The sequence below is a fragment of the Neocloeon triangulifer genome, unplaced genomic scaffold, assembly GCF_031216515.1.
Source record: "Neocloeon triangulifer isolate White Clay Creek 2 clone unplaced genomic scaffold, ASM3121651v1 ptg000004l, whole genome shotgun sequence".
NCBI lineage: Eukaryota > Metazoa > Arthropoda > Insecta > Ephemeroptera > Baetidae > Neocloeon > Neocloeon triangulifer.
The window spans coordinates 5,263,277-5,291,045 of record NW_026775547.1 but is presented as its reverse complement, the minus strand read 5'-3'; the positions used below and the strand labels follow the sequence as shown (position 1 = coordinate 5,291,045).

At 35.7% G+C, this 27,769-nt stretch overlaps 1 protein-coding gene across 1 annotated transcript in view; it reads left to right on the top strand.

Annotated features, from left to right (window-relative positions):
- The first annotated feature begins 15,507 nt into the window (after nt 1–15,507).
- Nucleotides 15,508–27,769, top strand: part of LOC132193334 (hemicentin-1-like) — a 161,779-nt gene continuing 149,517 nt past the window's right edge. The window contains exon 1 of the mRNA XM_059613940.1: nt 15,508–15,708. The gene's annotated coding sequence lies outside the window, so the exon portion shown is untranslated. The remainder of the gene's footprint in view (nt 15,709–27,769) is intronic.

Sequence of the window (27,769 nt, the reverse complement as noted above, 5' to 3'; positions counted from 1 at the left end):
CGGTCGAGTGGTGCAATTTGCAAATTTCGTTTCCGACTTCCAAAGTTCTACCTCCAGGCTTCGTCCAAGTTATTATTTTTTGTCGCCCTTTTTGCTAAAATGGAAAATGCCCTAATTTGAGCTTGCGTTTCCAGTAAAAAAGGGTTTAGTAAAGTCACATTACTAATGTTTTTGAGACGATTATTTTGGCATATTTAACTACTAATTAGAAATTAAGACAATTTTCCACATTTAAAATTGTTATTTAATTTTTAAAATTGCAATTTTTTAATCTGAGATTTAAAAAAATCAACAACATTGCAATAAGTTTAGCAGCCAAGTTGACTCGGCCCTTACCATTAACTTTGAAACTCGGCCACAATAAATAGATGAAGCCAAAAACGTGGAGGGCCAGAGCCAAAGTCAAAGGCCAAGTGAACTTGGCCGGCATAGTGAAACTTGGCTCGAACCAGCTCGACCAGGTGAGGATGTTTTGAACCGCCCTTAATTTAATTATTTTTCTCATTTGTGTTAATCAATAAAAAAAATTCATCCTCTCTTATGGATCATCCCACTAATCTAGTTGTAAATGAAGTTTATTGGTGTACAAGGCAATCTCTGCCCAAATTGAGATACATCATACAAATAGTCAAAGTAATCTATTCCTCTGTAAATATTAAACAACTTATATAATAGAATAGCCCATATGGGTAATTTAATTTTAATTATATCGTTATTTAAAAAAAGCTGTATTGAGAGGTATATAAATACAGTTTTTGAACGTTCTAAAAATGTGTGATTATTTTCTGCTGATATAATTGATATAATCATTATTCATTGCTGAAGTTAGAAAATTTGTTTTCCCATCAGAATTCTTATGAATTTTTTAATATAAAAATTGCCTGAGTAAATTAAAAATTAAATGTGAACTGTTTTTATTAAAAAAAGTTTTTTTTACTCCTTCATCCTTCTTCTTATTCTGTTTGAGAGCAACAAAATTGGCTCGCTGGAAAATACGCCCTCATTACGTTCACTGGGTGGGTGAAAAGAGGTTCAAAGCAAGCGTGGCGCAAAGTTTAGCTACTTGGAACACGAGGTGTGTATACCGTCCACTGGCATTCACAGCAGCGTGAATGTACTGTACACACAGTATCGAAGCGGATGGAGCGCCTCGCTTAATTTCCCAGCGGCCGGTTGAGTAATTTGATTGCAAGTGCCAACACACTACATAACACACACCCAGCAGCAGTTGAAGTTGCTCAGCGCCTGGTTCGGAGCCGGCAGCAATTATTGCTATTATTATTTTGCCGCGAATTCACTTTCAGCCGCCGCCGTGCACTTGTGAGTGGATTAGACGCTCTGAATTAATTCATGCAAAAATGCGCACCAACTACACATACATAGGCATATTATAAACGAACGGGTGTATTGCTGGTTTATTCAAATATATGCTAATGTGCGAGCGAAAAAGCGCTGGCTCGGAAAATAACTTGTATTGCCGTCGCTAAATAAATAAAAATTTAGACACATAATGTACACAGCGGCAAATACATGAACCCCATTTTTTGAAAGTGAGAGTTGTAACGGAATTTTCGCACTTTTTTTATCTTCATTAGGAAATTTTTTGGCTCCTATGCCAGATTAAAAATTGTATGAATTGAAGGAATTCATTAGCGCATATCAAAATTTATTAGTCAATTTACTTAACCACAAAAAATCAGGTCAATATAATGTAAAATTTGATGGATTTTGATTTGATTTAATATAATTTAGTTATTACTTCAAAAACTAGTACATGTAAAAAATTAGTACGTCATTATTTATTTTAAATTTGCTAGCACAAATTTTAAAATTTTCCATGAGTTGTAGAAAATCTCATCAGTGAATCAAAATAAATTGTTTGATGATTCAAAAGATGAATTGCCGTCGAAAAATTCCTCTCTTGTTCCACTTTTTTTTTAAGAATAAGATAAACTTTGCTAACGAGAACACAATAAAAACTCCAGCACCAGCATCAGGGCCACTTACACTTTGCAACAAGTTTCAATTCTTTCGCTGCAACTGCAACTGCTCTTCTGCAACAATCGCACGCCCTTTCTACCGACGAGTGCAACAACAGAAGTGTATAATCTTTCATCTCGCTCAGCCAGCAGAGAGCTGTTCTCGAATGAAAAAAGAAAACTATCAGCATCTTAAAAACTTTTTCATTCTCTCCGTGAACGCAATTATCAAGTAATGGCGCAGGAGAGTGAAATGGACCATGTATATTGTGTTGATGCCGACACATTCTTACAGGGATGAGAATCACAGTTTTTCATTTATCTTTTTTTTTCATTTCGACTTGATTTGTGAAGAATAAACAAAATTAATAATTAATAAATAATAATCATGTAGCACAATTGTTTAAATGCAAATTTTACAGAATTTTTTTACTAAAACAGAATGCAAAAATCAATTATTTTAGCTACTTCCTAAAATCATTTGCAAACAAAATTAATTACCATTAATGTTTATTTTAACCTTTTCCTCACATTCGACTCATAAACTAATTTTATTTTCTAACTCTTCAAACTGGGATGATTTATATCAATTTATATATTTTCTGGATATGCGTACAGAGCCCAGACGTTTTCTGTCACGCACCTGGTCAAAAAGATTTTTAAGCTTTTTATTTAACTCCTAAAAGCTTATTTGAGGTAATTATTGCAATTTTCTAATGTGTTATTGCATTAGAATTATTCTTTGCTGATCATAATACTTAATTAAAACATTTCTAATTCCAAAAAAATCTTACCCGTGTGAAAAAAACCATTTAAATGAACTAGATGAAAAAAAATCGACTATGCTTCTCGGCCCCGCGTTTCAATTAAAAGAAAATAAATGTACTGACAATGAGCAGCGAGAACATGACAAAGTTTTCTCTCGGCTGCAGCAGGTCCCTCTTTCTTCTTTTCTTTGGCTCTTGTTAGCAGAAGAAAGGAATAAGAGAGGAACGGTCTGTTTTTCTGTGACTGGCGAAACACGTTTTAGTATTCCGCATTAACGACGACGATGGAGGAAAAGTCGTCGCCGCCGCCGCCGCCGGTTCGGCGTGCGCACATACGCGCGCTGCTCCTGTGAGATAACAATAATTATTATTATATAGCAGAAGCTAGCTGCACACCCTGGCCGTGTTTGCGGAATTGTCTCTCCGACTTCTTGGGGAGCCCTATTGTGTTTCGAGCGCCGCAGTCGCCGCTGTGCGTATATTTATTATGTCGGCGTAATGATGCTGCGAATAATTGTGTGCGTGAGTTGAACACTGATTTTTCGGTGCCCAACAAGCAGGCACTTCAGTGTTGAGCATGCTCGTGTCTACCACAGGCATTCAATATTTTAAATACCGCAAAATATACCAAATTTTTATAGCAGTTTAATCAGAAATTAGCGAAAATGTTCATTGTCGATCAAATAATAAACTGATTTTTTTCCTGTAACCACAAAACTTTCTGAAATTTGGTCTGAGTCTGAATATTAATTATATTCCTAAAAATCAAACTTAAATTTTTGTCCAACTTAAGTGTAACTGTTATTATATTAGAGAATAGTTTTTTTTAATTAAATTTTCATATCCAGTTAAAATCGGATACAAATTTTGAATTTTCTTCCTGTACAGTCGAATTTCGAAAATTCAATCTATCGGCTTTTGTTTTCGTCAAATCTGTGAATTCGCACCACAAGTTGGATGTATCTTGATATTGTGACAATTGGGACTTGTGAGGCGCTGGCAAGTTTCCCGCAGCTTTTGCGGAAACTTGGGCATATGGCGCGTTGCTACTCACAAGAGAGTGACACACGGTGCCGACATACAGAATTTCGGAATTAATTTCATAAACAAAGGTTAGCTGCAAGAGAAGCGCTGTATTGAATTTATTCATTCAACGCAAAGCCAGAAAGCGGGGATTGTGGTAATTAGCATGCGAAATAATTAGCGCACTGAAACAATGGGGTTATTTGCATGCGTTGCTGGAGTGCCTGGATTCAATTCACGTAAGCTTGAACTAATTGGCAGAGCGTGAGTGAGGCATTTTCCATTATTCTTCGCATACCATTCTTGTGTAGGAGCCACTCATACACTTGTTTATCATCATTTCTCTTGCGTTGAATCGGTAGTGAGCCTATACAACAAAGGGAAAAATATAAGCTACTTTATTTGAACTCTAAGCGACCTCTCCAGTAGTGAATTTTTCTCTTGATTTTCTGAAAGGGCACAGTGAAAATTCCAATTTGGGTCAAAACAGGGGTTCATGGAAGATTCACCTTTACCTCCAAAATAAAAAAAACATTTCTGCCTTGAGAGTAAAATATAAATTAAAATGTCTGAAACTTGTAAATCTTGCTTGCTAGGTTGAATTTATAGTAATTTAGATATTTAGCAACCAAAATTCCAATTTTTTTTTAAACCACGATTTTAATTTCAGTCGCATTAAATTTTGTTTTTGTTCAAATTAAAGGATATAAATAATTTCAGGAGAGAGAAAATTCTGGAAAAAAAAGAATCGTGTTGATTCCTGAAATTCCTTTCTCTGATGGTTCCAGCATTAGTTGGCATTTTTTATTTTTTTTTTTGCTCAGGAGCTAAAGAAAAGGAATATATGAGCCACCGAGAAGGCAAAAGCGGCTCAATTCAGAAATATCGTAGGCACACCGTAAACTTTATCTTCAACTCCTTGAGTATCAATTCCGCCAACTTTGCCAACAATAAGCCGCGCGCGTCGGCTGCGAAAGGTTGAATGAAAATTCTCTGATATATAAAATATTCTCCAGAGTCGGCCCGATAAGGACACGACGGAAATTTTATTCAAAGGCAGATAAAGTTTTGGCTTGTGAGAGATCATTACAGCAGAAGTGGAAAAAAGCACGCTCGGAAGGGATCTGCGCGCGGATGGCGAAAGTGCCCAGAGAAACGCTCTTTTTGGCTTGACAGCGTAACTCGTGCTCTCTTACAACACATCCAGAATGTGTGTATTCGCCGCACATATCAATGCGAAATAAATTCACGTGAAAATTTGCGGCCGCCTGCGAAAAACGAGTTTGCAACGGGTCCGGAAAGAAGTCCGTCGCCATTCATTAACTTGCTTGAGCTCGCAGTAAAAAAATCTCAGACCCAATCAACATTCTTTTCGGTACGAATCAAAAACTTGTTTGAAGATGAAATTATTAAGACAAGTTTTCAAAAATTTAATTCGGACTAAAAACCGAGGAATTTAAATCATGGCCGTTGAGGACGGTCTCCTTTAAAGTAAACACGGTAATAATTAATTTTGTCCAGGCGTATCAAACAGCCGATCTTAATTATTTATAAAGAGTGTGCAAAATAGCTGCCGACTTCTCTGCGCTACTAATTAAAGCAGGAGATGCGAAGTGCTGTTGCTTGCATATTTATACTCGCCCATGGAGGGTGGCAATTTTATTGCCCGCGCTCCAGCGTTTGCTCAAAGGAGAGCGTAAGGAAAGCGAGTTGGCACCACACACTTTCCCTCGGCAAAGTTTACACTCCATTTGATCAGCAAATAACAAATACAAGGCTTGAGTGGCTCCAGACAATTGAATTATGCACAATTTTCATTGAATACTGTATAACTTAGAATTTATTTGTTGGTCTCCAAGATGAAAATGAGGGAAAATTTATTCAGATTTTTGAAGCCAAATTCATTATCATAAATATCAATTTTTAATTTTTTAACGTTCTCTTTATGTCGCATAATACAACAATAGCGATAATTTTTAAAAATTTCTTAGAGATTTTCTTTAACATATTTAAAATAACGATATTTACAGGACTGGTGCATATTCAGTGCAGAAGTGGTTCAGAACAGGTGCAGAAGGTTCTGCACCAGTTTGGCACCGATTTCGAGCCAGTATTGCACCAGTCATAAAAATTGAAACAATGTTATAGCGATAATTTTTTAAACGTCCTTCCAGATTTTCCTTAACTTCTTTAAAGTAACAGCATTTACAGGACTGGTGCAGAACGGGTGCACATTTGGTGCAGAAAAGGTTCAAAATATGTGCAGAAGGTTCTGCACCAGTTCTTCACTAGTTTAGCATTGGTTTTGAACCAGTTTTGCACTAGTTAGAAAATCAAAACAATTTAAAAATTTCATAAGAGATTTTCCCTAACATATTTAAAGTAACGACATTTACAGAACTGGTGCATGAGTTTGGCACACCGGAAATCATAAAAAAATTATATAAAAATCTCGAATTAGAAGAGTTTACTCTGAAAATTAACTGCCAATATAATAGTAAGTTTTGTCAGAAGAGAAAGACTTTCATCTTTTACCTAAAAGACTTTTAGAGCCTTTGAAATTATATGTAGTAATTACTGTTTGCTTTATGCTCGCCTTATTCCTGCACACTCTGCTCACAACGCAGTTTATTCATGAACGACTTCTTGACACACGAAAGAAAAGTAAATTCGCACCAAAGTCACTATAGGCTTAAGAAAAAAAGGAAAGTAAACAACACAAGTGGGCCGCTCATTTATTCTCCTTTTGCAAAGTCCCGCGAGTCCATTAAAGAAAATTGCCTCGGCAATCGTACTTAAAAAGGGGCGCCGAGTTCATTTATTTGGAAACAGAGCTGCAAAAGTTAATATAACGGGCGGCCCGGAGATTTCGCAGCAGTTTAAATACGGCGGGTTAATTTGAGATTCAGCATCGCTTTCGCGTTTCAGGCACGCCTGGAAAAAGGGTTGGAAAGTGCAGCTGGAGTCGCGCGTTGATGAAACGCAAATTCATTATTTATTATTCGGGCACGGCGAGTCTAATAAAAGGCAGGCGAATACATTAGAGCGTTATGGCCTAACCGGCCGACCCCATGCATACGGAATAAATACACTCTGCCGCCGTAACTATTATTATTATTATGCGGCTCGACACAAATATCAAGCAGGTCGGCAGGCGTGTGCCGGGCGAGCGGCAAAAATTAATGCCCGACCATTACAAATGTAATATGCATGAAAGTATCCACTTGAACCGGCGCTGCCTGCACCGTCGAGTAACAAGATTCGTGTATAGCGTTCTCGCTCAACTCAATACTGGCCTGCCGGTGAATGAATGAGTGCTTAAAATCTGAAATTAGTTTTTATGTTTTGGCTTCTATTGAACCCTTCAGATGTATTATATTATCTTTTCAAATACTGACTGCCTTTTGAAAATACAGGTAAAAATATTGAAAAGTTTTTTTCCAGAAACGTTTAATGTTAATTAAAGAAAAAATAAAATTTCAATTTTTATTATTATTTTTTGAGTAAAAATTATATTTTGAATTGGTTGTAAATTGCATTATCAGCATTTCTCATTCAAATATCACTATAGTAAGTAAAATTTTTACAATAAATATGTGTATTTTAAGACAGAAATTTTGTGTGCATAATCACACTTGACTTTAATTGTGATTGAATGATAACGTTTGGTATGTTTTTAATAAAAAAAGATAGTCACACGCTATTTTTCTGGACCAAAATGACTCTTGATATGGAAATTTTAAAATGCTCAGTATTCTTTTTTCGTAAATTTTTGTAAACCTTTTAGCAAAAAGACTGCAGCACAATTACAATTTATACAAAATATAATTTGCAATAAACATATTCCCTAAATTCCCTTTGAATTTCAAGTGAAGAATTAAAACACAAAATTTTCATTTCTAAAATTAAATTTGATGAATAACTCAATTTAATGTAAATTTTTATAAGTCACATCTGAAGCAGCATAATTGCAAACTTAGTCCATTAAAACAAAGCTTTGCATGTAAACAAAGTAAATTGAAAATAAACAGAGCATTCATATGCATGTTTCCGCGGTCACCGCACTTATCAGCCGCACCTGCTCTGCCTCTTCTCATCTCGGGGTTGTCAAGGCATTAAATATTTGTGGCCCATTCTGCAAGCAAGCGCGGCTGGAATCTGAGCGAGGGACTCGGAAATTGTGAGTTTCTAGCCCCGTGGGACAAAGATTAGGTTTTGGGGTTGCGTGTCCTCAATCCTACCCTCTTCGTGTAGGTGCAAGGAAAACTGAAATATGTATGTGCAACAGAATTGGATGTCTTGGCCGAGCACCTAATCCTGCAGAAAAAAAATGTTACTACTTTGCCACTAACCTCGTTTCGCCAGTAAAGAAATTTGAGTTAAACCTTGAACTTCATTCTCATTTATTTTTTCTTTTTAAGGCCTTTTATTTTTTATCAGTAAAGAAATGATTTTTGATAAGTGAAAATACAATATAAAAATAATATAACTTGTGTGAGTAAAAAAAAAATCCAAGCAATTAATTAAAATTGAAGAGGGTATTTAAATTAATTGACAGAATAAATTGATTTATGTTAATTAGCTTGCTTTGAAATAAGTACTTAATCTGATTAATGAATAAACGATTGTTCCAATTATTCTCTGAAAGAGTCAAAAGTCCTTTGCCAATTTCCAGCTCGCATCAAAAAGTGGCAGATTAAAAGCCAATCGACGATATTCCTTTTTGTAATTTACTCTCTCAGTTGTTTTGTTGTATTGGGAAATCGTCCGGTCCAATCGGAGCTAATTAAATTCATTGGGTCAGTCGAAGGCAAGCCTATCGTGTATAATTGCCTCGCTCGGGGGACACCGGAGGCCGACCACCACCGCCACACAATGATAATAATCATTCAATCAGATAAAAGTCGAGCAAGCTAGAGAGGAGGACCAAATAAATGCAAACCCACACACGATGGGCGAATATCAAAGCTTTATTCAGTGCGTGGCCAAACAATCTATCGGTGACGACCTAATTTGGCTCTTCCAAGCCCCTAAGCAAATCACCCTCATGAGCTGCGCCGAATGCTGAACTGATTTCCGATTTCGGATTCAAATTCACGCCGACGTGGGCAGAATGCTGATGATTTTGGCATTTATCATCTGTCACCAGCATGTCGATTTTGGTGGTGAATTCGCGTTCGATCGCTAACAGAATATGCTGTACAATTTAATTTTATTAATTTCCGCTTGAACGCGTCCAATATTGCAAATTTTATACACAGGCAAAATTGATTCTTTCTTTTTTCAAAATGTTCGCTGAACAGTGATAACTGAATGACATAGATTTTTTTTTTAATTTTTTCCAAAAACTTCTTTCTTATGAATATTTAGTGTCAGAAAATTAAAAATGATCCGATTACGATCATTAAATAGTATTGCAATTACAAGTCCCAAAAAAGCAACATAATTTTCGTTTGAAATAAAGTAGACTTGCAAATTCTAGTCAATGTTTTAAATATAATTTCTAACATTTTAAAATTTTTATGTATTTAATACTTCTTGTTAATTTTTAGTTTTTTTCTTTTGATAAAGTTTACCTTACGATTTCTTGTGACGAATTTAGTTATTCACCATTAAATTTAACGAAAAATCAGAACAGTGGAAACGTCGTAGCCATCACTCTGACCATGATAGATGATTGAGGGACCTTTACCAACAATGAAGCCTTAATTACCAAAACAACACCTTCCTATTTTATTAATAGCAGGCTATACCACTGACCTTTTCCTACACTATACAGTTTACACGTGAGCGGCGTCCGTGTTTTAGCCTCGCTAGAAGTTTATATGCGAGTCCATTGCATTGCACCGACGAGCGAATTATGCGCCGATGAAATTGCAATATCCATTAACCTGGTCGGCTGTGTCGGCTCGCTCACAATACAAATCAGCCACAATGGGTCTCTCGGGCGAAATGATCGGTGGTCATCTACTTGCGAAATGAATTGCCTGCAAATAAGCACTTGCACTGAAGCCGTCCGTTCGAGCCGAAACCCACTAATTGACCATTACCGCGCTGCATGCAAAATGAAAACTAACGGGCCATTTTCATCACACCGAGTGCTGAGTGAACACAGCGGCAGGCGTGAATATCAAAATAAATTGAGTGTGTATAGTGTGGGACCACCTCATGGCCATCGCCATTAAACCCTGGCAAAATCGTTATGAACCGAGACTCAACCTGTACCAAAACGGAGAAGCAAAATTGACTGCTAAATTTGGCAGGTTCCATATCTTCATTTAAAAACATTAAAAATGTCAGATAAAATCAAACAAAATCAATTTAAGATTAAAAATTTTGATAATATCTATAACGAAATTTCCTAATAATAATTACTTTCATTTTATTTTTATCCGTTATTTCTATAGAAAATTAAAGTGAATTAAATGTATAAAAGTTGTTTTCAAAATTCAAACAACAATAAAAATTTTTGACGTAGATTCAGAAACTGAGCGAGAAAACTAATGCTCAGAAAATGTATTAAAATGTCCATTTTGCAACTTTTAATGGAGATTTTAATTCTTTGCCAAACAGACTAAAATTTCTGTTTTCAAAATAATTAATTGTTCCACTTAAAACTAAAAAATTAAGACAAAATGCAACATCCTAAACACACATTCAAACAAACACATGAACAACAAAGAATAAAAAATTGGATTCTTAGACAAAATCATGATTTTAATATTTATTATTTTGTAATCAATTCCAGTATTTTCACTAATTAATTGATATCTGGAAGTTTCAAATTAACATTAAATAGTAAAATTCTAAAACTTTTTAGCATCTTTTTACAGAGTGAAATGGTAAAATAAGTGATCATCTTTCCCCCATTCCTAATCACAGTTATCTCGAGAAAAAAGTTTCTGCTAAGACCCTGACAGACAATTTCGCTTTCACAAATCAGTGCATCTGCCCGCAGCGAGAAGAGTTTTTTTTTTTCGAGAAAAGTTTCTGGCAGGCGGGGTTTGAAAGCCACTAATGGCAGTCAAATTAATCTCGCTCGAACTGGTATAGCCTCCCCGAAAGATCTTCACTCTGACTGCGAGGGTTAAAAGCGACGCCAGCAGCGAGGGGCACTGTCTGTGGAGGACACACATGAGCCACTTGGAGTGCGCGTCAGCACATCCTTGTGTGTGTTCCGTGCCGTAATTTGGGCCCCGAGTATAACGCAAATAAAGCTTTGGCAAAAAAACACGGAGAGCGCGAAACTCGGCAGGCGGATATATTTAAATAAAAAATATTGCTCGTGCATTTCGTGGAGCGGTTTTCTTGGCTTTGTGCCGACAGGAAGTGGAGCAGGAAAAGAGACTGGCTGGCCCTACCGAAAGTGACAGCAGTTCTTTGCAAGTCCTTCTTTTTTTACGATATTGCCTTTGCTGCTTTTCCGATGCGAATCATCTGCGTCGCTAATTTGGTTAACCGAATTGAGCGTTTGCCAAACAACGCAAGTCGCGCGAAATCTCGCCTAATTATTTCGCCTCTCCTTGGCCGCAGCCCTATATTATTTGTGTACACAGAAGAGTGTTTTTGGAGAACAGGCGGCGGCGGCGGCACCACCACTGTGGCGATACATACGCAAAGTACCGACGCAGTGGTTGCTTTTGTTTCGCCGGCCGGGATGCTGAGTCAAGGGGTCTTTTATAATTCAAGCATACAGGGGTTGTTTGCAGGGTGCATAAGCCCTGGCTGGCTGGAAAGCCGAAATCCAGCTCGGCTCTCGGTAAGCGGGATTTTGTTAAAAGTGTGCGCTCGTAAATCGCTTTTTGAAAGTCTTTTTATCCACTTCTGCTTTTTCCATATATAAAAATTTGCAGTGAAGTAGACGCGCAGCACAGCAGTACGGCTGCCATTTTTTGTAGCTGCGTGATGTTTTATTTTGTAGTTACCTCGAACAATAAATCACCCAACTAAAATGACAGTAAAAATTATGAAATGAAATTTAACATTGTGATAATTTTTAATTTAAAAAAATTTGAATCAAATTATTTTTAATTTAGTCTTTATTTGATTCACATTCAATAATGAAAGATAACTAATTGATGTGTTTGGTTTTACTGTTAAAATAATTTTGAGCATACAATTTGCTTCTTTAAATTTTATTACTGCATATTTGTGCGCCTTGGAATTAAAATTAATTCATGCATGTTTATTTTATAGTCACTGAAAAACAAAGGCAAACAATAAAAAGTAAACTAATAATATTTTATTTATGTATTAAATCCATCAGCAGACTCACTAAGAATAAACTTCATTAAATTTATTGCATTGTTTTTAAATCAACGCATTTGACAGAGACTTATCACGATTGAAACATTGTAACTTAAAATTTCCAATCTATGAAGATTTTAAATAAAAAAATGCTGTGCGGGCAAAATTTCTAATTTAAATAATAAATATTTTTACTATAGTTTTATTTTTAATTTTAATGAAATGCAAAAAAAAATATTTGAATTAATTTTAAAATTTAAAAATTTATTTTTTATTTAACAGTTTTTGTTTCTTATGACTATAAAAAAAATTTGCTTTATTGCTTCTAAAAGAATAAACTTTTAAAACAAACACCGTGTAATATATAAAAATGAAGATCTATTACATTCAACCAATTTTGGTCAGTACATAAAATGTATTTCAGCTGTTGTCGTTGTTCTTGGTATTTTAAGTGAGAGAAAAATTGATAGATGTGTTCATGGTTTTGGATATAATTTGAATAAATTTGAACAATAAGAATAAAATTGTAGATATAGAGAAAAAAATATTGTGAGGAAGGAAAAATAAATTTTTCCAGATCTTGAAATTTGAGCTCATGTGCCTGAATTTTTATGGAAAATATAATGATCACTTTGGTTTGAAAATCGCCTTTCCAAAAATTTCTGTATAAGACGTGAAATTTTAATTCTTGGTACAGCAAGGAAGAGATGTTGGAACACAAGGATAATAAAAAGAAATAAATCCGTAGCTGATAAAAACCTCTTGCTCGAACCAGGGCACTCTTTCAAAGGCCGGCATGGCCTCATCTGGATGTCACTCGCCTAACCCCAAGGGTTTGTTCCAAATGTATTTTCCCGCTGCTTATTTCCTAGATTGGGCACGCACATAAAATCTAACGCTCCGGAGCTGAAAAAGAAAGAGTGACTTTGCTTTTGCCCACGCGCTCGCACTCTGTTTGTTCCGCCCCTGCTTGTTTATTTTTGTGCCCGTCTATGCCGATGAGATTTTCCAATTTATGCTGTTTTTCCTCTCCGCGGCCGCCTCCGGCCTGGCTAACTTTGCCCTGCTTAATAAACACGCGCAAATAAAAAGTGACAACTTAATGCCCTGAAAGAGATTAACGCTGGTGGCTGCAAGTTGGCTTGCAAATTTTTCGTTCCCACAAAATGACATCAGAAATACAGAAGGGCTGCGTTTTTACATTAACAGCACATTATATAATATGGCTTGTAAAGGGGGTGGAAAAAAATTAAAATTTATTTACACGAAAACCAATTATTTCTTGAAGCAATTAAAAAAATATAGTGTAATTATTTGGTAAGTCTGATTGATAAAATAACGATTTGATTTTTTATATTTTTCTTTTTTATAACAATTTTTAATTAATTGTGGAATCAGTTTTGATAATTGTGATGCCGTTTAGCCCTATTAAATAATTTAATTTGAAAATTTGTGACTAAAAAAATTGTCTGCTGACGGAGAATTTTATTTATATTTGACATTCAAGTCGGGCAAATCTGACTACAAAATTGTTTGATTCTTTAACCCCCCCCCCCCAAATTTTTCTTTATTAAACTTGAATAAATCTCTTATTTTTCTACATTTGTGTTTCAATCAGCCGACAGGGGTTGTCTTAAAAAAACGTGCTATTTAAATAAAATAATAAAAAACTCCATTAATTCCAATTATTCGTCACACCTCCCAGCCTTAAATTAAAGTCGCTTTACCGACGCAGTAAAACTAATTGTAAGCCCAATTTGCATGGGGCACGGATTAAGACGTAGCAACATTCAGAGTCGACGCGTACATAAAGCCGATGGCTACAATTCCGCCTCGCGAGCGGTTCTTATTAAGTAATTAGCATACCTTGTGGCTGCAGATTAATTAAAGCCAAAATATGGAAATCTCATTGGCGAATGCTGGGACGGAGCAGACGGCACACGCAACTTCTGCTTGTGCAGAATAATATATATTTATAAATAAAGCGTGTTCTGAATAAAGCCAAAGGGCGAGAGCTACAATTTCCGAGCTAGAGAAGCATTGTCAACTTTTCATTTACTCCCTTTTTCATTAATATTTATTTGAAGAATTGATCTCATTGTCATATTTCTTTCCTGACAGGGATATAAATTATTCAAACCAATTGGATTTTCAAAAAAAAAAAAAAAAATCTGGAGAATCGTGCTTATGAATAAAATATATTTAAAAATAACATTGTGAATTTAAGTTTCATTGAATATTAGATTTGTGCATGAATTTTAATATTTTCTTACTTCAGCTGGGTGGTGTAAATTAAAAAAAAAAACGTTGTTTTATTGCATGTAGCACATATTTTAGCGCAATTTTGTCAATTTTGTTTTTTCATTACGTCAAAATACGAAATTAAAACGATTTAATAATTAGTTCACAAGACTTCAGGAAATCATAAGATCACTACTACAGGCAGATTCAAGAGGAATTGCACATCGTCTGGAATTTTTGGTGTTTTCTGCGGTTTCCATTGGACATTCCAGGCGAATGCCAGCATAGTTCACATTCATAGGCTGCAACCGCTCGTCTTCCTCATCCTCTTCAAATTCCTAACAAAAGCAAACTCATCCTATTCTCCTTTCTCCCTGGCCCAGTGGGTCTCAAGGCTCAAGGTCACTTTGTTATCGGCTCTTTCGATTTAGCAGGTCTTGTCTGCTACCGCTGGAGGGAGGGGATAAAAAAAAAGAAAACGTTCATTCAGTGAGTTTGTAATGATTTTTGAAGACTCTCCTGGCAAAATTGTTATCGTTTATTTTTAGAGAAAATTCGTTCCTAAATAAGAAAAGAGATTTTTTCCAAAAAAAGTGAAACAACAGAAAATAAGAAGTAATTGGCAACATAAAATATTAAATTGCTGTTCGCGCTAAAAGTTTTCACACTTTGGAATGAAAAGGGAGCGGTCGTAAATAATGTAAAAATAAATATTACATACAAAATTTCATTGTGCCGGTGAAATTTTTTGTTGCTTGTTATGCAAGGCATTATATTAATATTAAATTTGCTCCAAGACGCACCGCATCCGATGTTTTACAAACAAAACCTCTGAAGTGTGCAAAATTAGAAACTACGTTCTTTCTCCGGCGACTTTTTGTGCGCATTATTTCCATAGAAACCCCTTTAAAAACTTCCACCGCGGGCGCACACAAATACTTAAAAGTGTGCGGGCGCCATTGTCAAGTTGATAACGCGTATTATTATACGGACGGGGGCAGAAAACTGTATCTCATTAGCCGCCGTAGGAAATTTCAAACCGCCGTGTTATCAGCGGCGGACGCAACAAAGGGCCGTGTGCGGCCGGTTGCATACCTCAGCCGGCAAAGTCGAGAGCATCCCAATTAGTCGGGCCCCGCGAGTGTAAGACGGGAGCAGAGATCGAGAGAGTGTTCGCCACCGACTTTGAGAAGAGAGAGACGCGCGCGCACCGTTGGCTCCCGAGCAGGCGAACGAACGAACCACCCTCGGCGAACCGGCGTGGCCAGTCTCGTTCCAGCCTCGGCCCAAAACACTTCTTCGGTCGCGTTTGCTCCAACTCTTCTCTCCTCACAAAATTAAGCAAAACTTTACTGCTGCCAGTGCTCTCTCCAAAGACGTGCTCAGTGCCCGCTCGTGCGGATTATTTTTGGATTACAAATTCCCGAGCTGCCGAGTCGTCGAGTTGTCAGGTAGGTTCGAGAGATTTGTTTTTCTTTCCGATTATGCTAAAAAGCGCGCGGCAAATTTGCGCGCGGCGTTTTTATGCGTAAAGAAACTAGTTTCAAGAATTTTTATAAATTGCATAAAGCTTGACGATTAACTAGGGGTTTGTAGTAATTTAATGGTAAAAGTGAAGAAATAATGAATATTAAATTTTTAAATGTAATTTATGCCACCAAAGCAAAATAAAACAAAGAAGATAAAAAAAATTGCATTTTAATAAATATGATAGTTTACAAATTGATCAAATAATTGAAACTGAGAGATTTATAAGTAATGCTTATATTCATGGAAGTAATTTTTGTTATTAATTTCATTTATAATTTTGTTTTTGCAAAAGTTTGCTAAAAAAAACTGACAGAAGTGCCACTTGCTTTAGCTCACAATTAGTAGCATAATTATTAATTAATAATAAAGACTAAATTAATGATTTTCCTCGTATATGCATTAAAATGTATTTTGATCGCATGATTGATTTGCAATACTGATATTAAACTTGCAAATTAATTAGGGATTTGTCCTAGTTATAACCTCACGCTAAATGTGGCTGGCAAAATAGTTTATTGGTTGCGCCCATTCATTGTGGTTTCCTACAACTGGCACATGCAACAATGAAATGCTGCAAGTTGCATTCCATGAAGTGCATTGTGAACATGCAGCGAGCAATGACACCGCAGAGTGTAGTAAATACCAATATATTAAAACTAATTGAAACTCATTACAATTAAAAGAGGTCAATTACTAATATAAAATGTGATATTTTTATTTGGGGTAATGCTTTTTAATAAATGTACACGCATTCTATACCAAATGTTATCAAACAAGTCACTCTGGCATCTCACAACTTCAAGTCTGGGTATTGAGCTACCTTTGCAGCAACGCATTGTTATTAAACATCTCTCTTCTGGAACTTAACATGAAAGGAGTCATGAATGTAGTATGCTGGATTTTTTTTGTCAATCACAATCCTCTTCTTATAGTTCACCACTTTTTAGGTGTAAAGCAAAAAAAATTAGAAACTATTATATTTTTGGGGATCAAAATTAGGGCAAAAAATACTATTTGTACTTTTGGCCGTTTGCAAGTAAGGTCGCCACAAAATTCCTTAATTTGTATTTAAATATAAATTCCTCTTTTCCTAACAACAAATTACAGAAAAAAAATATTTTGTAAGACTGATTTAAAAATTAAACTGGGAGTGAATTTTGTTAGTAAAAATATAAAGAAATAGTTATATTAATTGTTGATCGGACGTTCTCGGGAATTAAAAACTAGAAATAATGTTTTTAAACCGATTTTTACGTGGTTACTGAAACCGTGCGAATGATCATGAAAAATAAATTTTTTTTTGATCAGACATTTATTGGAAAAATTTGAACTAAGCAAAAATCAATTCTCTGCCAGCAGATTTTTTTTCTTTTTGCCTTTCGAAAATCAAAACTTTGATCAAAACTCCTAAATTAAGGCAAAGAGTGAATTACTTATTTGGATGGAAAAGCGAAGCTGCAATTACGATTTTTAAATTCTAAAACTTGGTGACATACAATGGGAAATTCGCAAGATTATTTAAAAGCTTTTTGTCCCTCCTCGAAACCAGTTGCTATAATGTAAAAGTTTTTTGCGCCAAACGTTCAAGACGCCGTTTCCTCGTCACCATTTAAATTCATTTCTCATTGTTCCGCCGTCTTTAACGACTTGTGACTCATTTACTGCTCGCAAAGAGACAAAAGCGAGGCTGCAGTTCAACCACTCGACTGTACATGCGAGTCATTAAGACTGGCAAACACAAGGCCCATATGCATAAGCTAATATTGGCCGGGGTGAGGCGCGCGATTCATTGAAATGATCAATATTGCGTGCCTGCACCCCAAACTAAAACCGCTCCAAAATATAAACATAAAGTGTGGAAAGAGAAGTAAAAACTTTACGAAATTATTCACAGACGACGAATTCCAGATATAAATTTTGTGTTTTCCTCCTTGCAGATTATGCGATCTGTTGGCACACCATTCCAAATTCAAATAAACACATTCGAATCTCTCTCGGCTCAGATGTGTATCCACTGTGCTCTCTCAGGCTCTTATTCAAACACAACCTGCGCTATTTATAGCTGTGCCAAGAGGAGTCTTTGGCTTTTTATGCATATTCGGGCCAAGGTCTCGTTCTCAGTGAACTTTTAATGCCAATGAATTATAAAAGGGCGCAGAATTTTCGCAAACTAGGCTTTAGTGTATTTTCCGCGGGTAATGCCGGAGATGTAAATTTTCCCAATAAATGGGATTTGCGAGGTGGTCTCTGTGAAGCGGAGGCGGCGGTTGTCGTTACCCGCGTCACGGGCTTAGGACTCTAAGCCAATATTCGAGCAAAGTTGGTTTGCTCGTGCGGATACCGACGCACAGGACCCAATTCGTTTGAGAGACGTTGAATGTGTTGAAATTTTGATGACTTTCCGTCTGATCTTTCAGAATCAAATGTGAACACTAAAATAGAAAAAAAAAACGAGGAGATGAGGTTTCGTCATATTTGTTTGCCAAGTCTATAAAAATTGTGGTAAAATGTAAAAGAAAATGAAGAATTAACACAAGTAGTAAATTTTTAATCTTCATAAAATAGAGGAGGAACCCTTTGTGTAATTATACAGATTGTGACAGCAAATTGAGATGACTGCTAATATAAAATAATATTATTAATGCTATTTGAAATATCTATATTTATTTTACTACAAATTTAATCTTTTTGATTTTAATATATAAATTTATACTGTTTTATACTTCATTTAATTTTTATTTTTTGTGTGCGCTTGAAATTTTTTTAACCTTATTATGATTTAAAACCATTTGTTGGGAAAATGGCCAATTTTTAATCTAAATATATTTATATATTAATTGAGTATATTAACATCAGAATCATATAAGTTTCAAATTCATGTTTATCTACAAATTGTTGTAAATTATCTTTCTCTAAAGCCTGTGTAATAAATATATATTATGATCTAACCTCCAATAAAGAGGATGCAATTTATGATTTTAATTGTAAGGGAAAAGAAGATAATTAATTTAAGTATAGCATTATTATTGAATTTTGAGCCCTTGTATTAATCAAGCTAAAAAATTTATTCTGATTGACAATATTATGTATAAATTATCATCACATCGCTGCTCTTTAAATATTTCAATTGATTCAATAAAACGGACATGTTATTGTTGATTAACACAGTCCTTCACCTCTCGATTCACGTTATCCACGCTCTAAATTATGTATTTTGATAAACACAAACGGCTGGATGCGTGCAATATTAATTAATAATTGTACACGAAACTGTACGCTACGTTTTTGATGATGAATATTGCATAAACAACAGAGCATAAAAAGCAATTTGCTCCTCAAAGAAGAAACTTTGGAAAACCTGCGAGACTAAATTAAAATTTAACGTAATTAAACCCGCCCACTTTTGCACCGGGTTGGGGAATTTGTAGTTCATAATATAAAGTCCTTCTCTCACTTTTTACCGGAGGCGCCTGAGCACGTAGGCAGCCCGGCTTTTAATCCAGGCGCGAACTTCGCTCTCTCTCGTCGCGAAATGAAGGTGTTACGCTAACTTTGGAAGACAGCAAGTGTCGTTACAGCAACAAGAGAGTGTCACACACACCGCGTTTTTAATTAAAATTTCATTATTTCGGCGGTACGCACGGCGTTCTTGCCTCGCGCGCCAGTCTAATGTGTGCATCAAGGCAAATGAGGTGCCGCCTCGCATTTCCCATTTGAATTTAAACTGATGGGGTTGACAATTGGCTCGAAAGACGCAGCAATTCACCGAGGGCCCCCGTGGGAAGGCATTGCAAGGCTGTTTGTTTTCTTACTTGTTGGTCTCAACTTGTGTGCCGGCGGAGGATGATCCGAGTTAGTTTTGTGAAAGCCGACCGGCAGCATTCAGTCGATCTTGACAAACACGCGCGCCCAAAGTTCTATATACGAATCAAAAGAGAGCAACTGACCGATGGTAATCGGAAACTCAAATGCGGACATAGGGGTGAATGCGAGGTCCTTGAAAGCGCAAATCATGCGTGCACGACCCTGCGCTTTGAATCACAGAGGGACAATTTGCATACGGTTGCCTTAGTTTTCATGGTTAAAATTACAGTTTTAATGCAAAGAGATTTTTTTAAATAGTGAAAGAAAAATATTGTTTTCAGGTTAATAAATTAATTTAGTTAAAAAAGAAATGGGGAATTAGTTTACACAATAAATTAAATTTAAATCACCACCAATTCATATAAAATTTTTCTAAAGAAAACTCCTCTGTTTGTGATGATCTTAACTTTTATTTATTTATTCTCCACTCCGATATTTTGGAAATAATAATATTTTAAAAATCACTTTAAATAAAATCAACAGCCGAAAATAAAATGTTTTTCCGTTACTGCTCTGCAAAATCAAATCAATTTTTTTAGTCACTTCCTCTGCTTTTACATGGGCAAATTGAGACAAAAATAACTGGGAAAAATCACCCACGAATTCCAATGTTTGTGAGCGTATTTATGAGAACAAACAACGTGCTTGAGGCAAATCCTTCTCAATTAAAATTGATTATTAATTGAATTGGGGCCTTTCGAAATATTTGCCTTTGAACTCGTAACTTTTAATCTGTTGTAATCCAAAAAACGAAACGTTTAAACTTTCAATTAAAATTATATTCGACCGTAAAGGCTGATTGAAACGAAACGTCCTCTTCTTGCCACTTAAATGTTAATTTCCATTCTTAACGACGACCGGATTGCCTAAAATTATGGCAGCTTGACGCGTAAGAGCTTCATTTATTTTCCAATAAAGACAGCCTAATACCCAATTCCAGCGTCAGGGACCAATGATCAGCTTGTTAATACCACAGTCGCTTCTCACTCGTTTTTGTCTGCGGCTTTTATTGGCGTTAAATCCGTGGTCGAACGCGCTGTTTATATTCCGAATGACTTTTTTGTTACCGTCTGGCTCTCTCGGCTCACCAGGGGAGTACGGCGTGCGTGATATTACCATTATTTGACCCTCAGCTAAAGCAAAACCGAAGTTCGCGTTGCCTTTGGCCAAAAATAAATAAACCAGCTTAAGTACACATCGTATACCAGTGATCTACACTAGAGAGAATTTTCACCTTGCCTTTGGCCATCAATTAATTAATCATCGCACCTATGCCGTCCACTCCACCAACTGGAAACTGACTTGCAATTATGTAAAACTTTGTTCAGTTATTTGCTTGCGGTGTGAGAAAAGGAGACAATTACAACTATAGATAATGACTTGTTGAGATTTATGACTTGAATAAATTTTTATATAGAAAACTGTCACCGAAAAGAACCTTTTATTCATCAAGGAAGTTCTTTTGTGTAATTTATGCTTTCAGACGAGCGCACGTTAACTTAAATTAAAAGTTTTGTTTGCTTGTTATTTAAAGTTTTGCTTCCTAATTCACAAGGTAGCCATTAAAACTTTGCATGTAGGCATTAAAAGTATAACTTATTTTGTACATTGCATGATTTGATCTCAATTTTTTAACATCCTGATTCTACGAGAAACTTATTTTAAATGCTGTTAAATTTAATTTAAATTTGTGTAATTGATGTATTCAAAACATTCAAATGTTATTGTTGTTTATGTAACAATGTGGACAAATAAACAACAATAACATTTAAGTGCTGAAATATTTATCTATTGATGAAGAAAATGTAAAAAAGGCTATCGATTATTAGATTTTTCCAGAAAGCAAAAGTAAAATAACACTAAAATTAGAATAAGATTAAACTTTAACTTTCTTAGGTCAAAATAGATCAGATCACTACATCTTACTGCGGAAGGTTTTTTAATACTAAAATTTATTTTCTTAATCCAAAGGTCTGTCCGTTCCCTTTCTTTTATTTTTATTTACAATTGAAACATGAAACTTGATCGAAACACCCTTTACCCGTTTTCACTGTTTTTGTCTTTACACGACTGCGACTACACGCTGAGAGAATTTGATTCTGATTTATTCGCCAGTTGCGATTTTGTTGAATGTCAAAGGTTAGCGCGGCAGAATTCTCAGCAAAGTGAAAGGAACTATGAGGGCAACCCAACAGCCCAATCAATGGAGATCACCAGTTTTAATTTAATATTGTATTTTTCGTCATTTTTCACAACACAAAGTATATATTTGCTACATTACTATTAATTTATCATTTTTGGTTTATTCAATAATTATTTCTTTTTTTGTTTTGTTAAAAATTTGTTTAAAATAACAGAGTAATCCAAAGTTAAAAAATTAAATTTGAAATAAATAATTTAATGAACTTACGAAGAACCTCAAATTATTTAGGATAATTGATAAAACTGACCCATCTGCCTTTTATTTTGTAAATTGCTTCTATAAGTATTTTGCCATAAGGTTAACAAGGAACACGTTTACCCTTTTCTGTTCCCTTTTTTTTATATAAATTGTGAGTATTATTAAAAGTATAATAAATTTTAATCACTAAAAGGCGATTCCTAAATTTTAGATCAAATTAGTTTCCGGCTGGGTTTTTGTCAAAAAACAGAGAGCTTTGACATTAAATATGTTGAAGGTTGTTGAAAATTAATGCTGCTTTTAGCTCTGCGGTAGAGCACCCATGTATTTTTCCTGTTAATGGCTACGTTTTGCGTTCAGTGTTCAGGTCTCTGCAAGTGCACACACACTCACACAACCTATATTAGCCCACCAAGGCAAGGGCAAGCAAGCATATTTGCTTGGTTTCGCGAGCAAATTAATGTGCGAAATTACTTTCCGCAGCAGCCGCCTGAAAAGTAATAGGGCGAAATGGTTGGCTGGAGCTAATAACCGAAACCCTGCCGGTGCGCGCAGGTGAGTGATAATTCTGGAGCTCATTAAACTCTAATGAGCCCGAAGCTAGTCTCGAACTGGCGCAGAAACAACCCTCGGATTCATTTGAATCGCACGAAAATTATTCCCAGACAGATCTGCACAAACACGTGTGCAGATTCAATTACAGAAATTGAGCAAGCAGGATTAGCGCGCGGCTAATTCGACGGCCGGAACGAAATTATATTTGTGCCGGCGAGCGAGTCAGGATAATGGTTTTATATGCGCGTCGGCAGTGTCCAATTAAAAGAACTTTTCACTGACGCTCGCTCGGATTACTTTGTTTAACGCTCGAATTATAAATTAAATATATATTAGCTTTTTATACAAACCGGTTTTTATTGCCTCCCGCGATTGCCGCAGATTAAAGCAGGATTTCTTCTTCTTTCAGGGACTTTTCTCGCCGCTTCTCTCTGCAAGAGAGAAAAAAATGAAACGATTGAGCCATTCGATAACCCCCTTCAGTGCAATTAGACCGACGCTCTATTATGTAAAAAAGGCGCCACCCGCATTTTATCGCGAAAATCACCGATCTAGGCAGATTTTTGCGCGACTCGAGAAGGAGAACCGCCATTGTGTGGTCGGGGACAATGGAGCGCGGGACTTTAATTAAATTGCCAGCGCATACCGCACCACCTTGTTTCGCTTTTGTGCGTGTACAAAATTAAATAACGTGCATAGTGATTAATGTGATATTGCGTTTTCCGTTCGCGCCTTCCTCCTTCAAGAGTGGAAATAATTTAAAGGGTGTCTCCAGAAACATTTCTTATTCTTGAATAAAAAGAAAAGATAAAATTTAATTTAAATAGAAAAATTGGAATTTGCCAAAATAGTCAAGTTACTATTTCTAGACATTGAGATCCAAACGTGCTCAAGTTTCAATTCCTTTTGGCGGAAAATTGAACCTTTGATGAACCTTTTTTCAATCCTTGGGAGGTAGGAGTGAATTTTTTGATGTCAATCTTGAATTTTTTTTCTGATTCAAATTTAAGAATAAAAATAATTACTGGAGCGCCACTTAAAAACCAAGTATTGATCTCTTTTATGAAAATCCGCTCATTTCAAAAGCCAGACGGAATATCAGATTCGTGTTATGATGAATTGATGCGTCTCTTGGGATATTTATTCTAAACCGGAAAATTTAGTATTGCAATTTTTTTGTGTGTGCGTGGTTTCGCCACCAGGAAAGCACACACTTGTTTTACACTGACGAGTGTACCGAAATTGCCAGCGTCATTTGAAAAATGCCAAAAACACGTTCACATGATATCACTTGTTCGGACCGCAATTACTCTTTGTTTGCGAAATTGCTGCCGCGGCTGCTTTTGTCGATTGTGCAAAATTGCGTCGTTCGTCTGTGAATGTACGGAATTAGCAAACTGATGCCAAATTATTAATTTAACCTTTTGAAAAAAAAATATGGAATTAAGGCACTAATTTTTTACTTCATGAAATGTTACATTTTTTTAAAGTTAATTAAAAAATTCACAGGAAAAATGTTACGGTTGAATTTTCAATCTGTAGCGATCCATATTTTTTTAGCGATATTGCCATTTAATTTGCAAAACATATTTTTATAGATCAGCAACATATTCTTTTATACCTGAAGAACAGGCACTTGAACAGCAAGAAAAATTTCATTATTACTTTTCTGCAACCAGATCAACTTTTCATATCTACTCTGCGCATCGGCAAAGTGCTCGACGTGCTTTCAATTTTCCGGCGGCAGGTCTGCAATTACGAGTTGAGCGTTGGTTGGCCGACTGGTTGGTGCATCGAGAGCAAAGCAAAGCTGCATGCCAAGCAAGAAGAGTAGCGCACAATATAATATATAATTCCACAGCGCCTGCTGGCTGGTGCTCTTGTAAATATTAATGCCTCACATGTACCGCGGATGGCGAGGTGAAATCCTGCCTGCGCTCTCGTAAATATTTTCCGGCGAGCAGCTGGAAAAAAATGGGGCCACGCGAGAGGTTTTGTCCTTTTCTGCAGGGAGTTCGAAAGGTCGGGAGAGCGAGCGAACAACCTTTAACAGAGGAAGCGAGCAAAAAAAATCGGCGCCGTCGTGCAGACAAGATTTTTTCTTATAGATCAGCAACGACGGGGATAAAAGGGTTAATCAATACGTTGCATGGAGGCACGCAGAGAAATGCCACAGAAGAAGGGAACCCTTATTGATAGGAAAAAAGACGAAAAAAGTTATAAATTGTTCAAGAAATATTCATAAAAAAAAAACTAATCAGATGAAAAGCACTGATTCGCCCCATAAGGAAAAAAAAATTAAAATGTAAATTGAAAATTCATTGAAGATCATTCCATGAGTGGTTGTTCTAAAATGGAATCAAACTATTTTATAATTCAACTAGGTAACTTTCTTTAACTAATCTTCAAAGTTTGCAGCGTAGATTTTTGAGATAGAAACTAATCAGATTGTGTCAAATAACCGTCTATACTGAAAGTTGACTAACCTTATATTTATTTTTAACTTGTGATTTTACCATATTTCCGGAAGATATTTAAAAAAATCCCTTAGAGATCATAGTAATGGTTTTTTTCTTCAAATAATAGGTTAGTTTAGGCGAAATTTTGTATTTCATGATGTGAAAGCCTCAATGTCGCTATTTACCGTAATGAAATAGATTTGATTTTTAATAAAATACGTGATTTTAGGTGTTTTTTTTTTGTAATCTCTATTTATACTAAAAATGGTACATATCTGAGTTTATAAAGTAAATTTAATTTTCTACCCTAATTTCCTTTCCCCCACTATTCTCATTTTCTCATCTCTATTTCTGTCAATTACTTTTCTGATTAATGCAGACGGCTGTTTTTTGACGGATAAATTTCTGATCAATACTCGAGAGGACGTCTGCACGTTTCACCTTGTTTGCAATCGACCCCTGTGTCGGATAAGAAGTGCTGAGAGCACAAAAGGATGTCTGGTCCGCACAATACACAATAACCCCCCGGCAAATGATAAAAAGTCGTCTTTTTTCATCTCCAGAAAGTGCTGTCGAGTCGTTTGTTGATTAATGTTGACAATCGGCTGCATTACGCGCGCCAACCATAATTAGGTAACTTGCAAAAGTTGCCACCGACTTTTTTTCGCGTCCTTCCAGCAACGGCGTTCTGGCGACGTGCGAGCTTGCAAAGTGGCATATCAAGAGCAACACATCAACTTTTATTATCAGCCGGCACCACCGCCTCTTTTTTCCCTTGCTAATTAGACACTTTTGTTTAATTGTTCTCTTCGCATGCGCAAACTGCGGGTCGTAAAAGTTCCCTCCAACTCAATGGACACGGCTAACGACAAATAAACTCGCGTGTATCTCTCGGCAGGAATTTGATATAAGAAGCGAGCGACGAGCAATTTAATCAGCGCTGACTGCGATTCTCATTTTGGAATTCCTTCCAAGACGCTCGTCGCTTTTTGTGTGTTGCTAAATTTTGCAACTTGACAACTAACTTACCTTGGGCCTTCATTTTGAAGACAGGGCCAAAATGTAAATGAAAAGAAAAGTTTGCAATTACATATTATGAGGAAAAGCAAATAAAAAAGTTAAATATTTTCATTTCAAGACGAAAAGCTTGTTGCCACCAGCTAAATAAATAGCTTTTTGTTTTCTTTTGAAAATATACTCAATATTTAGCTTTTAAATTTTTAAGGGATATAAAAAAAATATATGCAATAGTAAAACTATTATTTCTAAATAAAATTTTTAAAATATCCAAATTATCTGAAGTAACTTATTGCCATATTTTAATTATGTTTTTTGTTGTTAGTAAAAACTATATTGTTGATTTTTTTCTCTAATTTTTATTTTTAAATATTATTTAAATATTCTTATTCTTAAATTCTTATTAAGTAGTCAATTGCAACAGAAACCAACTCATATTTTAACAAATAATTTTTATTTACTGTAGTTATTGTCAACATGTCGACTGATGTCGACGCTTAGATGAAAGTATGGAACAGACATACTTAAAATACATAATAATAATATATGCATTTAATTACATACATATACAAACATTATATATATTCATAATATACATTAAACCCACAAAATTATGCAGCCAAAGAATACCAAACCAACCTTCCTAAAAATCGGTGCAAACTTGCAAAAAATCTAAAAAAAAATTTATCCGAAAACTGCCCTTTCCCCCCACATACACAGCAGGACCATTGTTATTGCCAGCACGCGTGCAGTTATGAATATAAATGGATTAATTTTATTGCACTCTGCAAACATTGGTGTGTAACTCGCACCCCCTGTGCAAAAGCTTGCTCTGCTTTTAGCATCCGGAATGAAAATTTAATTAATCATCAGCCGGTGTGAAAAAATTCGGACGCTTTTTCATTAAAATGAGAAGCAGCTTTAAAAGTGGTGCCGCTCTCGCGCCTCCAAAAATGCGCACTTGAATTTTTTAACTGCTCATAAATTTTAATTAATATGAAGTTTCCTGATGCAGGCAGCCAGTGGTGCTGGATGGACACCTTTTCCGTCTCTCGTCCTCTCGCGTAGGTAGGCTTTTATAAGTGATAGAGATTCAGGGCTGTCTTTTGTATGGGCTGTAATTTAAAATAACCACATTAAGTAATTTGAATGTCTGTAATACTAATTTAAAAACATTATTTAAACAATACAAAATCGTCGGCAACAAAATACTTTGTGTAAACAAATAATTATTAAGTAATTTTTTTTGTAACATAAAATGTATATTTTTGCTTTTTTTCATCTCATTAACTGTTGCCTAAAAAAGAGTGTTCATCATTCTATTTTTAATAAGCACAAGTTTTGCAAGGAATTATTTTTCATCATTTGAAACTTTAGGGAAGTTTCAAATTTATATGACATCAAAGGGTTTCCTTTAACTTTTCCTGCTCACAATAACACAAAGAATATTAATATCCAAGTTCTAATTATTTCCGCACCAAATATTTCCTGTTCGTATTAAATTTTATGAAATTCAAGAGGAAAAATATGATTGAGAAAAATGCCACACCAAAGGCAGGCCCCGATGGCTGCTCCACGTGTGGCGATACCAACCACTGAGCACCCTGATAATAAAAGGGCGGCGTCATTAAAATTTTGTTGCTGAGGAAGGGATTTATGATTTATTCCTGCATCAGCGAGCGGTTC